The sequence below is a fragment of the Carlito syrichta genome, unplaced genomic scaffold (assembly GCF_000164805.1).
Source record: "Carlito syrichta isolate Samal-C Ts95f unplaced genomic scaffold, Tarsius_syrichta-2.0.1 Scaffold316035, whole genome shotgun sequence".
NCBI lineage: Eukaryota > Metazoa > Chordata > Mammalia > Primates > Tarsiidae > Carlito > Carlito syrichta.
This window is the reverse complement of record NW_007260131.1, coordinates 104848-115819: the sequence shown is the minus strand read 5'-3', so window position 1 is coordinate 115819 and position 10972 is coordinate 104848. Positions and strand designations below refer to the sequence as shown.

The 10972-nt window shown below is 39.0% G+C and overlaps 1 pseudogene; it reads right to left on the bottom strand.

Moving 5' to 3' along the window:
* Window positions 1-8355, bottom strand: part of LOC103276315 — a 63773-nt pseudogene extending 55418 nt beyond the window's left edge.
* Between the last annotated feature and the right edge of the window lie 2617 nt (window positions 8356-10972).

Here is a 10972-nt window from a genome sequence, read left to right as displayed (position 1 = left end):
CAAAAAAAAAAAAAAAGAGAGGGTGGGGAGACAGCCCACAGACCGGGAACAAATATTTGCCCCAGGGGAGGGAGGAACACACCTCATCAACAAGGATACCTGCATAATGATCATTTGTATACCTTACCCTGAATAGTGTCCTGCATATTTAAAATAAAGAAAAAAGAAAAGAGGACAATAAAATATTTGCCAACTGTATATCTAACAAAGGTCTAACATCTAGGATCTACAAGGAACGCAACTGTGCTGAAAAGAAAAACAAACATCTCCATTACAAAGTGGTCAAAAGATATGAATAGACACTTCTCAAAAGAAGACATATGAGCAGCCAACAGATACATGAAAAAATGCTCAGCCTCACTAGTCATCAGAGAAATGCAAATTAATACCACACTGAGATACCACCTAACTCCAGTCAGGATAACCATCATCAATAACTTTAAAAACAACAGATGTTGGATAGGATGCGACAAAAAGTGAACACTTCTACAGTGTTGGTGGGAGTGTAAACTAATACAACCTCTGTGGAAAACAGTCTGACGATTCCTAAAAGATCTAAAAATCAACCTTCCATATGACCCTACAATCCCCCTACTGGCAATATACCTGGAGGACCTCAAATCACTCTATGAAATAAATACCTGCACACGTATGTTTATTGCAGCATTGTTCACAATAGCAAAAACAGGGAACCAACTGTGCTGCCCATCAAAAGAGGACTGGATTTTAAAAATGTGGTACATATACACAATGGAACATTACACAGCCATAAAGAAGGACAAAATTATGAACCACACAGCAACCTGTATGGACATAGAATCTATAATACTGAGTGACCTGTCACAGAAACAAAGAACTGAGTATTACATTTCTCACTTATAAGCGGACCTTGAACAATTATCATAATACTATAAGAAAAGGATTGGCAGGAGTGGGAAACTGCCAGGGAAGTGTGGGTGCAGGATTTGCAGTAAAGGGAATCTGCCAGGGGAGGGTGGGCACACCTCATGAACAAAGGTACACACATAATGAACATTTGTATACCTAACCTTGAATTGTACCCCATATCTTTAAAACAAAAAAAGAAAAGAAAGTTAATTGTATCCAATGTGTAAATGTAAAAGTAAATTATAAAACATTAAGCTCCTAAAAAAATAAGAAAATATCTTTATGATCTTAAAGTAGGCAAAAAATATTATAAATGGGATAGAAACTTTCTAGTTTTAAAAGTAATCGCTGCCTTATCATAATGCTTTGGCCTTAGAGTGCCACACCAAAGGAAATGGGATACAGCTTCTATAGTACCTGTCAACAGAGATAAGTGAAATAACCTGGAAGTTTGGAGAATTTAATTTCCAGTAAGACAACTTTGACCAATGGGAGACAGAATATGGGAGAGGAGCCCACAGACAAATCTCTTATTTTTGATTCCTCCAACATATTATTCCAAAGCAGTTTCTCCCCAAGCATCCTGTGATCATAAGTAGTTGAATCTGCTGAACTATTTGCTGTGTCACTTGTGGCTTATTAACTGTGTCACTTGTGGCTTATTGTGGCAACTTTTCTTTAAATGTCTCCCACCTGAACCTGATTCACTTATTTTTTTTCCTCACCCCTTTAACAGCAAAATGAATGTATACTGATTGCATCATCACTTATCCTTGCTCAGGATCTGTTTTGGCACTAACCTGTGTCAAATTCATAGATGGATAGATAAATGAATAAAATAAATAAATAATTATCACTATATCCCATGCATCAACAATTATGGCAAACATTATTGTAAAAATCATGTGCAGCCCTTTAAGTCCAAGTCCAGCAATCATAACTATAAATTTTTTGTAAATATATATTTATTAATCACCTTACTCAACCCATTTATTCTAAGAACTTTAGTTGATTCTCTTCTATTTTAGTGTTAAATTGTATCATCTGCAGATGATAGTTTTCTCTTGCTTTTATATATTTACATATCTCATCACTTTTCTTGTTATATTCCTTCATCCAGGACTTTCAAAAAAATCTAATTTTCCTGTGTTCTTTGAATAAAACAGGTCATTATTTGAGTAATACAAAGTTTTTAAGTTAATTTTAAGGAGAATTCATATGTCCAGCTCAGCTCTACCTCCCACATCATTGGGCAATAAAGAAGTTTAACAAGAATCTTTTAAAACCTAGGTCATTTTATAAACATTTAGAATAAAAAAGGCCTAATATAATGCTAGCTCCTTTAGCAATTGCCTCATAGCTCCTCAAATAGTCACTACATAGAAATACAAATGATTTTTTAAATTGTAATTGTGAGGGTTAAAAAGTTGCTGAAAAAATAGGGAGTCAGGCAGACTATAAAAGAAATAACAATGAAGGTAAACTTGCCAAATGTATATAGGCTTGACTTTCTGAGAAGTATTCTCTATAAGAACTTAAACAAATCCTATTGTATGGAGTAGTTAAGTGTGATCTGCATATCATCTGCATCTGCAGTACCAGATAATTTGTGGAAATATAGTTCCTAGGCCCTAACTAGGACTTCTGAACTTTTCACATGATGTGATGATTTTGATGTGACTAAAGGTAGAGAATCAGGGATTAGGGGCTCTAAGGTATTAAGGAATGGATGTATACAGGGCTGTTTCTCCATACAAATAAATAATTAAATGTCCCTTCTGGGATTTCGATCTGGCAATGACTACTTAAGAGTCTTAGAAATTGAATAAAAAGAGCTTCCTCTGCCTTTCTCTCAAATGACCCAGACCAAAATCAAAGCAGGAAGTATCTATTAGTCTTAGGACAAAGGCCCATAATCGCTCTCATTTCAAAAAGAACAAAAGCTGAAGCCAGAGACATTATCATTTATTAAATTGAAATGCATCAATAACTCCCATTTCCAAATTTTACTTTAAAATTAATCACTACCTATTTGTGTTAAGACAGTGAATATTGCTGCTAAGTAAGAATAAAAAACTCCAAACCTTGCAGTATTTATTGTCTGATCTGAAGAAGTCACTGTTTTGGCCACTTTCCAAAAATATTTGCTAATATAATTCTTTATGGGAATTTTTGCATTTTTCAGCTGAGAAAAAGTCAGATATAAATGACTTGTCCAACCACCTGTTAGGATTTTAATTCAAATTCTATGTCTTTTACCTGTGTTATTCTTAAGAAATAAATGTGATCTAAAATGCATTAGGTGCTATTGATTTGCTAAATTTTGGTATGACCATGGGGCTCTCTGAGCTACCACCACCATGTTTCTTAGTTTTGGCTACCTCCCCCACCTAGGGGAGGTGAATCAATCTCTCTTTATCTATTAACTATCTATCTATCTATTTATCTATCTCCTCTCTCTTCTCTCTCTCTAATTTACTTTCTAAATAAACTATATTTTCCAATCTAACTCTGTGCAATTTTTGCATTTTTCATTCAGCACCAGATGGCACAACCCCACCCTGTCGAGTCTGACCTAACACTTTTGGAAGGTCTCATTGATATATGCCACACTTTTGCTCTCTCTTTCTCACTGTTCCCTTTCTCAGCCCAAGTCTCTTTCTCTATGGAGAGAGACCAGATGCTTGGATCCTTTTCTCTGCTACTTGCTCTTAATCTTATCACCCACAATGAGCTACATTGAATGGACCTCTCCCTGTTACCTCAGCCTTGTCTGGTATAAAACCACTTCTTCACTGGTGAGTCCATGTGCTACCCTATCTCCTGCTAGAAGGTCAGAAAGTGAGCCCAGGGAGGCTACTGTCTTACCTTTGTAAAAGCAGCCTAGCTGCTCCCTGTGTAAAAGCAGCCTAGCTACTACTGGTTCTTTTTGAGTTTTTTTGAGTCTCTCACTACCTGAGTCTCTTTTGCTATCTTCCTCAGAACTGTGCTCTGGACCAATCCCTCGCTCTATGTGCTACCCTGTTCCATGATAGGAGATATTTGAGCGTGACCTGAGAGGACACCTCCTCAGTTCAGTAGATTTTTGCCGGAGCTCCAGCCCTCTGGGAGAAATCCTGATGCCGTATCTCCAAACGTACACGGGAACAGCCTTACTGCTGGTCAGAAGGCTGCTTCCAGTGGGATGATGAGATCCAGGGGATGCCTTACCTAATTCGATTCTCACTTCCTCACACTAATTCCACTGACCTTCTGCCTGGGATGCTGGCTGAAGGCATGGATGGTTGTTTTTCTCTTCCAACCCTCTTAGAGACTATACTTAAGACCAATCTCTCTCCCCCTCTAGAATTACTTCTCACAGGAAACCCAGGATGGGTTGCTAAGGCCTCCCCACACTGAAATGCACTAGAGAGTATCACCTACCCTAAGTGTCTCCTCAGTACTGGCCAGGTGACCAGGAGATGGACCCAAGACAGTTCTCTTGCTTCTAATACTTTCCTCCAACTTGACCTCTATAGCCACCACAAGGGCAAAGGTCTGAGATTTTCAAAATGGCATGCCACCAGACCCCTTGTTCTTCCTGTGGCATATTTCTAATTCCTCCTTTAATTACTTTATCTACTTCCTGCTTTCCTCCTTACAACTCGGACACTGACCCAGCAGGTTTAACTTCTCCGTTCTCTCATAACCTGCTTTTGCCACTCTATCCTTGATCAATTTCCCCTCTGCTCTTCCTTCTCACCCTCCTTCTTTGCCTCCAGAGGTGGAGCCAGCATCTACAGCTGTGACACCCAAGCCTAGCCTCCAGGCTCCCACTGCCTGATAACTGCCAGCAGCAGTTCGACTAGCTACAGCAAGTCAAATTGCTGTGCTCTGCCTTCTCTCCCTATGCCCCCAATCTTCTCTGCCACATATGTTGGCTTAACCAGTCTTCCCCTCAGGAAGGTGGCCAGGACAAAAAGGAACATGAAGCTCATGTTCCTTTTCCTATTTTTTTGAGTTAGAATCTCACCCCGTCACCCGACTGTAGTGCAGTGGTTACACCCGACCACCGCAGCCTCAACCTACTGGGCTCCAGTGATCCTTCCACCTCAGCCTTCCAAGTAGCTGGAACTACAGGTGCGCGCTACCACACCCGGCTAATTTTTGATTTCTTGTAGAGATGAGGTCTCACCAAGTTGCCCAGGCGGGTCTCGAACCTGCGGGCTCAGGCAATCCACTCACCTCAGCCTCCCAAAGTGCGGGATTACAGGCAGAGCCACCGAGCCCGGCTTCATGTTCCTTTTTCTATGATATATCTCTCTCAAATCATATCTAAATTATTAGTCCTCTTGAACAAAAAAAGTAAAGGAATCATTTGTTAATGAACTAATTCTATTAACTACTAAAAGAAAAAAAAAGCCTATTGTCATTTTAATCTGCTTTTCCAGACCAAACTTGCAAGTGCTCTAGTAAAATCTTACTTCTAACTTTACTATGTGCTGAAACATTAGTGCTAGGTACAACCAGCATTTGTTATGTCAGGCTTGCTAAAGATTTTTTTGGTTTTGGTTTTGTTTTAACAGATTTGCCTGTTCATAGTCAGAAATAAATAGGGACAGATCATTTCACATCCACATGGTCTGTTCATTCTAAAGAGCTTTACATCAGACCGTTACAGACAGAGACATAGTCAAAAGTTTCCTATGTATAGTCAATTAAAGAAGAACTTTTTAGGTTCTTTTTCAGGTGAGATGTTAAAGCAGCAGGGTGCCAACATGTAGGGTGGCAGGACCAGAGGGCCAAAGAGGCACCCCAAATGGCAATCGCCATTAGCAACAAAATTCCAACTGCCCATCAGAGACCTGGTAAGAACAACCCTGCTAAGGGGATGGTGTCCGTTGCTATGGGTATGGTATGCAGGTAGTGGGTGGACGCTAGAAGTATAACTGCCCCAAAAAGGCCTAAACCTCCAAGACCTTGTCCATTGTGCAGGTTAGAAAGCCATTGGAAAGCAGGCACACACTCTTCTGAAGACAGGAGAGAACACCTGTCTCAGAAACGGTGGTCACTTAAGGAGACCTGGAAATCTGCTAAAGTGCCTGGCACTGGCTCACTATCACCCCAACAAAGCCGAGGTGAATATTAGGGTGCTGGAACTCAAGTTAATTTCTTTCTTAACATAGGTGCCAGATATTTGGTCCTGGTCATCCATGTTGGAATCATAGACTTATCTTAATCAAAAGATACTAAGGGGTAATTAAAAGTATAAATGTAAAAAAATTACCTATAAAAAGGTAAAAGAAAGAAACCAGAAAGCAAAGAAAAGATGTAAAGAAAGATGTTGGTATGAAGGTATGTTTTTGGTAAGAAAGGATATAAAGGAAGGAGAATAGTTGTGTATAGGAAAGGATCTTGTATGGTACTTTTTTGTCCTATAATAGAATAGCTGGTTATTTGAAGGAAGAAAAGTATAGGACAAAAATAGAAGTTTCAAGCATGTCAAAAAATGGTATGAGCATGTCATAGAACACTATGTGAAGGTTTTCTCCAAAAGAATTTTCTCCTATAAACAATAGGGTAGGGAAAAAGAATCAAGTTTAGTTAGTCCCCCACCCCATCATCTTTGTTACCAAAAAAATGAGGTTTTTTATTACTTTTTTAAATAGCAAAGGTTTTTGTTTGTTTGTTTACTTTTCAGGCAATACTTTGGCTACATAAGTATTTTTGCAATAGCTACTGTAATCCTGTTATAACATTAGGCATTTAAAACTTAAAATGCTTAAACTCTTCAGGTTCTCAATTCAGTCTCTGTAGAGTAGCATAAGAAACAAAAGTTTCAGGAACCACACCCTCTTCCTGAATTGCTTGCAGACCAGGTAAATTATTTTGTAAGCAACATTCATTGTAAGAGCCTAAAATGGTATCTCAGTCACCCACTGCAATTTATAACCTGCTATAGTGCTTTTCAGTGCCAAATTGTCAATAATGTTAAAATCTTCCAGGCATAAGGATTACTAATCCAACATAGGATGGAAACAAAATGACTTTTTGTTTGAAGCAGTACTTGTTATTTTTGTTAAACTTTAAGGTAATATTTTCCCTGTCAGAGGTGAAAGGCCAATGCCATCCCACTCCTCCCATCAAAAGCAGAGAGCTATCAGTCTCCCATCTCTAGAGTAGAGGTTACCTGAGCTCCATCTTTTAGCATATCAATCATTGTGAAGGTATAGCAAACCTATTAGAGAAGAAAAAAGGAACAATTTTCTCTTGTCCATGTCATCTGTTTTGAATTCTCTTGTTCATTATTACTTTCCACAATTTAAACTGCAACTTAACTACATGCCTCCAAACTAATGTTTTCAATTTTTTTACTTCTTCTCAAAGAAACTGTATTTCCTTGTTAAAATTACTATTAACAAACCCCTTATTCACTTATAAGCAGACCCTGAACATTTATCATAATACTATAAGAAAGGGACTGGCAGTAGCGGGATACTGCCGGGGTGGGGGTAGGGACACAACATCAATAAGGGTACCTGATCTCAAACCAGGCAAAGTTAAGACCAAAGAAAGACCCAAACTTTACCTGTACAATGTCCACTGTTATACCTAATCCTGAATTGCACCCAACATCTTTAAAATAAAATATAAAAAAGAAAAAGAAAAAAAATACTACACGAAAGGGATTGGCAGTAATGAGACACTGCAGGGGGGGACATTTTAAAAAACTCTTATAACTGTCTATAAATTCCTATCACAAAAACCCAAGGAAACTTGAAGACAAACTGCAGGAACAGCCACATATGGACTAAGGAATTCAATGGTACAACAGTAAAATCTTCCTGGACGCCTGTGGTGGGTGTCAAACCCACTGAGGTAACTATAAATACATTTTACCAGACATCAAAGTCTCAATATGCCATAACAGCAGCTATAACAGCCTTTTGTTATAGTAATATTAATTCTAATAGTATACACTTGTATACAGTGCTTTGTATACAAATACTAAAGACACTTAGCAACTCCATGGACTTTTATTCTCTTATCCCCTCCTCTTGCTCTAGACATGTAGGGACATCTCTACACCCCTATTCAGCAGGAAGCAGTTACAGAAAACTGAACTTCATTCCTGTTCCCAGGTACAAATAAGAATATTTACAAGTAACAAGAGGGGGAAATGAAGGGACATAACATGGAGTTAATATACTCAATGAGCAGTCATTTTAACATTGCCTAGATCTGTCATGTTTCTCCAGCAATTCATTTTACCCTCTAATCGCTAGCCAAGGCCAAAACAAGTTTCTTAGAGGTAGTTATTGATAACTGTTTTACAATCGCCTCCCCAACTTGTTTCATAAACAAGTTAACCTAATCAGTTCTTCATGACACAGACTCCATCAACATGGCAGCAGTCATGTAACTGGCCTGCCTGTCTGCCTGCTCTTCATCACCTGACATCAGTACCTGTGCGTACCTGCTCTCCATGATGACGTGGAGGAGACCACCCCCAATCACCTTAACAATCTTCCCCCATCAAAGGAAAAGTTTAAAAAGGATTCAGCTTCAAACAGCTGATTGCCATTGCTTTGCTAAACTCTGGTATATCCACGTGGCTTTCTGAGCTACCACTTCCATGTTTCTTAGCATTGGCTCACTCTCCTACCTTGGGGAGATAAATCTCTCTCTCTCTCTCTCTCTCTCTCTCTCTCTCTCTCTCTCTCTCCCCTCTATCTCTAATTTACTTTCTAAATAAACTGTATTTTGCAATCTAAAAAAATTAAAAAATAAAATGCATTAGGCACCTTCATTAAAAAAAAAAAAAAAGCTTTAAAACATGTGGGCTCCGTTTAAAATGATCTTTTCTGCAGGAGGATGTGATGTTGACAGGCAAATCACGATCAAGAGGTAGAACACACTTAGGGAAAGAAAAGTAGTGAAAGGAAGGGAGAGTCTGTAAGTCAGAGTCCAGTCACAAAATAGAAACTATTCTAGGTGTTTCAAATATAGGGGATTCAATATAAAGAATTGTTTAGATAAGTAATCTCAAAAAAGCTGAGAAGCCAAATAGAAGACTATGAGGCAAGCCAGACATTAGCAACAGTAAGAAGGCACTTGGAGTTGGAAGGACAAAGGATGTAGCAATGTCACTAGAGTCCAGAAGCTAAAGCCACCTGATGAAAACTGGAACCATAGTGACCCAATCAGTCAGTGCTTGAACCAAGAAGCTGATGTACCTAGTGCCAAAGACAACTGCTTAGTCAGAATGAGGGAAAGTAATATTTTGGCTTCTCCTTCTTCTAAGCATCTGGCTCTGTGCCCATGCCTCCATTGGCAAACCTGCATAGAAGCCAAGAGCAAAAGAATCATGAAAAATGAAGTTAAGCAAAATGCACAGCAGGGCAGAATTGGTCAGGAAATCAATCTATGACAAACAGACAAATGAGCAGTATACTATGTAACACAGAAACGAGGTAGTAGGAACCCAAGACAAATGTCTTCTACTCAGCTTTACTGCCAATGTTATATCTATATCTTCATCTCTTTCAGTATATGTTTTTTCCTGAGGACAGTTTTTTTAAAATAAATCTGTCCTTACTAAGATTCAGGGACTTATTCTTCTGAGGAAAAGATCATTTTAAATGGAGCCCACATGTCCAACTCAGCGCTACCTCCCAAAATAGGGAATAATGTACAACACAGAAGTCCAGCAAGAATCTCTTTTATTTTTTTATCAATATTTTTTATTATGATATTGTGGGGTACAGTTAAGGGTTGGGTATACAAATATGCTTCATTCAGGCACCCTTGTAGATAAGAGGTGTCTCCCTGTTCCAACATAGATATTTACTACCATTAATCCCATCTCCCTTCTCTCCCCTCCCCATAGTTTCCCAACACTGTCAATCATTTTCTTATACTATGACGTTGGATGAGTGAGAACATGTGATACTCGGATCTTTGTTTCTGTGAGAGGTCACTCAGTATTATAGATTCTAGTTCCATCGAGGTTGCTGTGAAATTCATGATTATGTTCTTTTTTATGGCTGCGTAGTATTCCATCATGTATATGTACCACATTTTTTTAATCCAGTCCTCTTTTGATGGACAGCATGGTTGCTTCCAGGTTCTTGCTATTGTGAACAATGCTGCAATAAACATACATGTGCAGCTGTCTTTTCTATAGAGTGATTTGAGTTCTTCAGGGTATATTCCCAGTAGGGGGATTGCGGGGTTATGAGCTTTTAGGAATCACCATACTGTTTTCCACAGAGGTTGCACTAGTTTGCACTCCCACCAATAGTGTAGAAGTGTTCCCTTTTCGCTGCACTCTCTCCAGCAGCTGTTATTTTTTGAGTTATTGATAATTGCCATTCTGACTGGAGTTAGGTGGTTTCTCAGTGTGGTTTTGATTTGAATCTCCCTGATGATTAGTGAGGTTGAACATTTCTTCATGTGTCTTTTGGCTGCTCGGATTTCTTCCTTTGAGAAGTGTCTGTTCATACCTTTTCCCCATTTTATAATGGGGTTGTTTGTTTTTTTCTTTTCAGCACATTTGAGTTCCTTGTAGATCCAAGATGTTAAGCCTTTGTCAGACCTGGAGTTGGCAAATACTTTTTCCCAGTCTGTAGGCTGTCTCCCTGCTCTCTTGTTGGTCTCTTTGGCTTTACAGAAGCTTGTCGGTTTAATGAGGTCCCACTTGCCTATTTTATCTCTTATGGCCTGTGGGTTTCGGGTTCTGACAGTAATTGGGTTCCGGTTCCAATTTCCATGAGGGTATATCCTTCATTTTCTAAGGTTCTTATGGTTTGAGGTTTTACATTTAGGTCTGTGATCCATTTGGAGTTAATTTTTGGGTATGGGGATAGATAGGGGTCCTGTTTCAATCTTCTGCATGTGGTCAGTCAGTTTTCCCAGCACCATTTACTGAATGGGTTCTCCTCTCCCCAGTGGTAGGTGGTGGAGGCTTTGTCAAAGATGAGTTGGTTGAGAAATTGAGGTTTTGCTTCTGGAATCTCAGATTGCCTTAGGTAAGGTGGACATCTTCACAATGTTGATTCTTCCAATCCATGAGCATGGGGTATTTTTCCACTTGTTTGTGTCA